Genomic DNA, 6,484 nt, shown 5'->3' on the forward strand with positions numbered 1-6,484 from the left:
TCAAGTCGACTTCTATACCTTAGGGTATGTGTGCCTTCTGTATTCTTCCCAGGACGTGTGTAGGTATTCAAGTATCTGTGTCTCAGGCCTGCGAGTTTTCTCATGCTTGTATTTTTTTTTCCTGATTCTTGCAGGGAAACCTTATGTTTTGTTGGTCTCTGAGGCCATGCTTGAGGGGGTCTGTCTTTATGCCTCTCCAAAGAGTTCAAAGAAAACCACAATGCTCTGTGGTGCAGCCACACAGACACAGTAAGAATCCCTCACCTAGGGGGACGGAGATTCTTGGTATGTTCATTCTAGTCAGATCACTCCCCCCCCCCACCTCACTCATTACCCCAGGGATTTCCAAGTAGAATCTGAATAGACTCACTGGCTGTTTTGTTCTTGGGAATGCCATGGTCGATAAGCCCAGATCACCATGCCCACTGACTGCTCCATTGATCCTGGCTGACCATGCCTACTAGGTTTTTGAAGACTTTGGGATAGATGATCATTCAGGTAGAATGGTGTCTTCTCCAATAAAGTCCTGAACACATCTCTGTGTTCAAAGAATGTGCTGCTTTGGTCATTATGGCTCTGAAGGGTCAAGCCCTAAACAGTTCAGCATCCTCCTGCCATCTCTAAGCTACTGCATTAAGGTGTGGGGGAAGCAGTGAGGAAAGCAGAATTAGGAGTTCAGGTCTGTAAGGGCAGGTCGAGCAAGGGTCCTAAGCTCAGCGAGAGGCTAAGAATGGGGAGCGTGGTCAATCAAAGAGTTTAAGGTAAAACTCTCTCTTTCTAGGCCAGGAGAGAAAACTCAGTCCAGGGCACAAGGGGGCCCTTGATTTCTGGCGGAGAGCAGAGTTAGTAAACTCCTAATCCTTGGGCAGAACCTGCGAATCCCGGTTCTTCCACGCTGCCTACCCTACCGGGAGTGGGCGATGCTGTCGGAGGTGCTGGGGCTGCCTCAGAAACCAGCCTGGCTGTTCGTTCTGCTCCCCTCCATCTCGACTTGGGTCCCCGCAGTGAAGGCTCTCTGTGCCTTAGTTTCCTCTGAATGTCAGGTCGCACAGAACACACTCCTCTTGTTCTGCCAGCTCTGACCTCTCGGCAGTTTTTTTTTAAGTCACCACCCTTGATTCCGTGACTTCTGGGCCACCGTCCAGAGAGTTAAGCATACCAGGCTGGACCTGACTTTTCAGCTAGTGGTGAGATGTAGGAAAGTTAAAATGTATCCCTTAGGGGGCTGGTTTCCCCCAGGAAGCATCTCTGTCTGCAGGGTGGACACATTTGGGGACCAATCCATCCTCTAGGCTCCTCTTCCCTTCACTTTGCAAAGCACAGATCTCGTTTTATTCTTCTTTTCCATTTCTGGATGCTTGCCCGTGGTGCCTGGGTTTCCTGATCAGGCATTTCATCCTATCCTAAGATTCTGATATTTCACTGGGGCTTATATTTCTTCTGTAAAGTCCTAGAGAGGAGATAGCATGATACAATGGGAAGAGGATAAGACTTAGATGCAGACAGGGTGGATTTGAATCCTGCCTTCACCACTCACTTAATGCAAAAATGAAGCATCTTAACCCTCCTATGCTCCATGTCCCTCATGTCTTAAATGTGGGTAATTCTATTTAACAGTACTTGCCTCACTGGCTTGTTGTGGGGCTTCAGTAAGGTAGCATACAGAGGTCACCTTACGACAGGTGTAGAAGGTGCTCCATACGGGTTAGTTTCCTTTCCTAACAGTGCCTGATACTTATGCATGTTGAATGACTAAACTTACAATAACAAGGCGATAAGGGTTGGGAAAGGTAAGCAGATTCAACATAAAGTTATTTTTAAATGAAAGCTGTATTAGAAGGGGGAAGAAAAAGTATAGGTTCTGAAATTTGGGGACATTTTAATTGGAGAGAATGCCTTTGAGATCCAGCCACGGAGGGGGAAGGACGGGGAACTGTCCTGTGTAGTTCTGGGTATCAGGGCTAAAGGAATGACAATGACCTTTTTAAAAGCGGGAAGGCATTGAGTTCTGCCTTGGGCTCGCTCCACCCTGACCAGACATCATCCCATGTTATTGGCTGCTTGGTTTCTCACTTGGCTAACTCTGACTCTCAGCTGATCCAGGGCTAGGTCTTTGAATACTGCTCTGGCTTTTCTGACTGCTTTTTGCCTGATCCCATGATCCGTTTTTGAACCTTTTTGAAGTGACTTTGAACTCAGGTCTTAAGTTGGCTGACTGTGGTCTCTCCATCCTTCTCCTTTAAATCTGCCTGACTTGGCTGCTGTGGTCCTCCGCTATCTGGTTCCGTTCTCATGAACATATTTTTCCTTTCCCGTCCTCGGTCTCCCTTTATTTCTTTTCTCCGCCTTTGCACATTGGCACTGGCCTCAATTTAGTGGTGTTCAAGGTATAGATATGAATTACCTAATTCATTTTTAAAAATTCATGTACTCAACATGCATTTTTTGGAAGCCAGATACACAAAGACTGAGTCTCTGCCCCAAGGAGCTCTCAGTCTAATCAAGGAGAGAAACGAGTACCAAATAATGATAGCAGAGTGTGATAAGTATTGAGACATACACAAAGTGCAATGGCAGGCATAAAGGACAGAGCGCTGCTTAGCGAATAAGAGAAATCTTAATGGATAAGGTGCTGTTTGAGTTGACTTGTCCTAAAATAATACTCTGTACCTGGTGGAGAGGGGAATAGAAGAAAGGCATACCAACAGTGGAAATGGGTTATGTAAAAATAGAAGCCTGAGAACATTCTACACAGTGAAGGGCAAATAGTGTGGGCTTAACTTGAGGAATGGGGAAGGAATGGCAGAGAAGAAAAAGAAGAGAATGTTAACTATGTAGGGTGATGGATATGTTTCATAGCCTGATTTGGTGATCATTTCAAAACGTATACGCCTATTGCAACATCGAGTTGTACACATTCCATATATACAATGTTTATTTGCCAATCATACCTCAGTAAAACTAATGAAATCCTTTAGAGGAGCCCCATCTCTGAAAGTATAAAGTCTAAACTCAGTAGCATGCTGGGCTTACAAGCCCCTTCATCATCCAGTCGCCTGACTTCACACTCTCCCCCGGTCTGTGGGGGCTCCTAGTTTTTGAAATTTCTCCTGGAGGTGCATTCTTCACTTGGGTGCAGGTATCAGAGGAAAATATATATATGCCTCTGCAATTTATTCAGTTGAATCTCTAAAATGTCTGGTAAGTCCTGAGAATGACCAGGTGTTGCCATGGAATGCTCATGGCTGTGCTGGAGAGACAGCAGGGTCCTACCCTGCATCGCGGCGAGCAATCCCCAGAATGCCATTAGTCACATTGTCTTGCTTTTTGGTGTGTGTTTAATTTTAGGAAGTTCCAGAAGTTTTCCACCCAAGAATCTTGGAAGATAAGGATGGGGATGGGGATGATCCCTTTTTGCAAAGACACTAAAACCGATGACATCCATTTAGAGGCGTTCTGGCTTTATCACCACAGTTCTCAAACCTGGCAAATCAGCACAATCTCCAGGAAAGATTATTTGCTTGCTGTTTGTTTTTAAATGCCCCATGCAATGAAGACAAGAAACCAGATTCCGGAACTGGGATGTGAGCAGCGGTTCTTTACCGGAAACTTCCATCACAACCACCTGGTGAGGTTTATGAATTTGCCTTTGCTCAAAATATATGGAGTTTCAATTCTGGAGCTGTGGGGTCAGGCAGAGCTACTGAAAAATAGCTCCTTGCTGATTTGGATGCCTAATGATCCTGGAGACCCTCTGATCTATAGCAGTGGTTTTAAAACATCTTTTATCCTACCTTCTATTTTCAAAAAAAAAAAAAAATTCAACAAGCATCCCCAATATGCAAGTGTTTTATTTATTTGTAAACTATATAGATATGTATTTCTTTATAAGAGTGGGCCCAGGGTATCCTGTTGTCACTCTGCCCCTAGGTTCCCACTTACCTGCCCTTTCCTCCCTGGGGGAGTAGAGAGATTGTGGGAACAAACAAGAGAGCCATGTATCACCATATCTCGGTTTTGATTGCGAGACACAGAGGCACAGAATGGAAGACAGAAAAATGGAGAGGAGAATAAAAACAAATAGGGAAATGCTATTCACGTAAGCAGAAATGTTCTTCCGCTTTTCTTATGATACAAATATTTTTGCCTTCTTGGCTCCCTCAAGGCAGGGATACTGGAGACATTAAAGTCATAGAGGCGAAACATTAAAAAGAAAAACAGAATTAGGAGGACAGTTTAACCCCATCCCTTTAGAGATGACCAAACAGCATCGGAGAGGTTGTGACTTACGAGATCACACTCCTAGCTCCGAGGCGGTGGCCAGCTGGGGCTAGCCTCCTCCCAATTACTCAGGCTTCCAACCAAGGTTATTGAATGCTTACTTTAGACTGTCTGTGTTCACAATCTCATTACGATGCATAAATTCAAGGTAGAATGCTTGTCGTTCTATCGGGAATGTGCAAAGGCAATTATGACACGGATTCTGCCTCTAAAGAACTTAGGGAATTTACATGGAAATGGCAAAATAATATTCCAAATGCCAGGGAAATTCAAAGGAAAGTATGATTAACGTGGGCCAGAGTGGTAGGGAAAGTTCGGAAGAGCTGAGTCTCGAGCTGCCTCTGGGTGCACCGTGTGGGTGTGTGTGGGAGATACATTTCCATGACTGGGGACGTGTATGCCACTCCTTAATACCCAGGTTCCCTTCCTGACACACATACACGCCTGACATTGGGAAGAACAGCACGTTGGAGAAGGAGGGGCTGAAGGGGAGCCTGCAGCCTTGAGACATCTGCTCGGGGATGTGTGGAGGTGGTGGAAGGCATTCCTACCTGAACAACCTTCATTCACCCTGTTGACCCAAATCAAGCCCCCACCAGAACGTTTCTGCACAATGTGCTTCTCTGACGGATTCACCACAGCACACAGAGATCTGGTTCCCATCGGAAGTTTATTCTGGATTTCCAGCTCCTGCAGGAAATGTGAGCCTCCTCTTCGGCAGAAGCTCTAGCACCATCTTGTGGAAATAAATGCTTTAGATCACAAGCCTTTCTGTTCCGGAAATATTAGTCTTCTTTAAAAAAAAAAAAAATCTATCTTGCAACTCATTCTTGGCTCTGAATCATTCTTGGAATACACAACTTGTAAGTAACAAAAGGTATCTCCTATATTCTCGATCTTCGACGGCCGCGTTAGCAGCTTTCCATCAGTGACAGCTTTCTTATTTTCAGAATAATGACACATACTTAGGATCCAATACTCCCCCCAGCTCAGACTTGTTTCTTTTACGCTGTGTCCTCGGGTTTGGCTTTTAACCATGTCCCAAGGGATCCTGTCTCCTTTGAATTCAGCAAAGCAACTCTAAATCCCCAATGAGAATAAAGGAAAATAAAAGAAGAAACACTGCTCCCATGGTCCTCTTCGGTCTCCTCCAGGAGTTGGAAAGAGGAGCTCTCTTCACCTTTAAAGAGCTGATGTACTATTATGGGGAACTCAGAGAAGAATTCATAGCTACCACGAACTTACAGAATCATTTCCTAGAAATTTAATTGGGTCCATTAAAAAAAACAATCCCCAGGAGTATGTTTCATTTCGGATGATAAATTCATTGCCTCATTGAATAACTAACGAGACTTCTAAATGCAAGTGCTCTACCCTCCAATGGAGAGGAAATAATGCCCAGTCTTCTCAAATCTTTCTTGGCCCCAGGTTGGTCTGGGGGACCATCCGAAGGGGAACTTCGCGAAAGTTTGGGACGTCAACAGGCTGTCCTTGACCAGCGTCAGGCTTCATTAGAGCGTAAGGTGAATTTTGCAGAATTTAAGAAATGTTTTAACTTTTATCGAAAATCATATTTAAAAAAAGTTGCGCATTGACGTGTTCCAAAATTTAAAAGAACAAAAGTTTTCCCTTCACACATGTCCCCCAGCTATCCACTTCCCTTCCCTGGTCACTCCGATATTGCACGTTGTTTGTGAAATGCTTCCAAAAACATTCTGTGCGTATAGAAAATACATTACATCCATGATAGCCCACCATATATTTTCAAACCTGGGTTTTGTTTTGTTTTGCTTTGTTTTTGCTTAAATATATGAAGAGTGCATAAAGAGCTTCCTGGTTTATTTTTCCGCTGTGCAATATTCTAGTGAATGCAGGAGCAAGACTGAGCTAGCCAGTCTCCTACTAAGGTAGTTTCCATAGTTTGGCAGAACAAACAATGCCGCAGTGAATAACCTTGGCATCTGTTGCTTTGCACACGTGCCAGTCCACCTGTAGGATATATTCCTGGAAGCCAAATTGCTGGGTCAAATGGTATGTGCATCCGTAATCGTGGGAGGCGTTGGCAAATCGTTCTCCACGGAGGTCACTCAGACCAAATTAAGGCAACGTATGACATGCCATGCCCTCACTACCTGTTTTTAAAACCTTTTGGTTTTTGCCAACCCGATAGTCAAAATACGATATTTCAGATAGTTACTACGAT

Source organism: Ursus americanus, chromosome 3 (genome assembly GCF_024610735.1).
Source record: "Ursus americanus isolate L20-20 chromosome 3, mUrsAme1.1.p, whole genome shotgun sequence".
NCBI lineage: Eukaryota > Metazoa > Chordata > Mammalia > Carnivora > Ursidae > Ursus > Ursus americanus.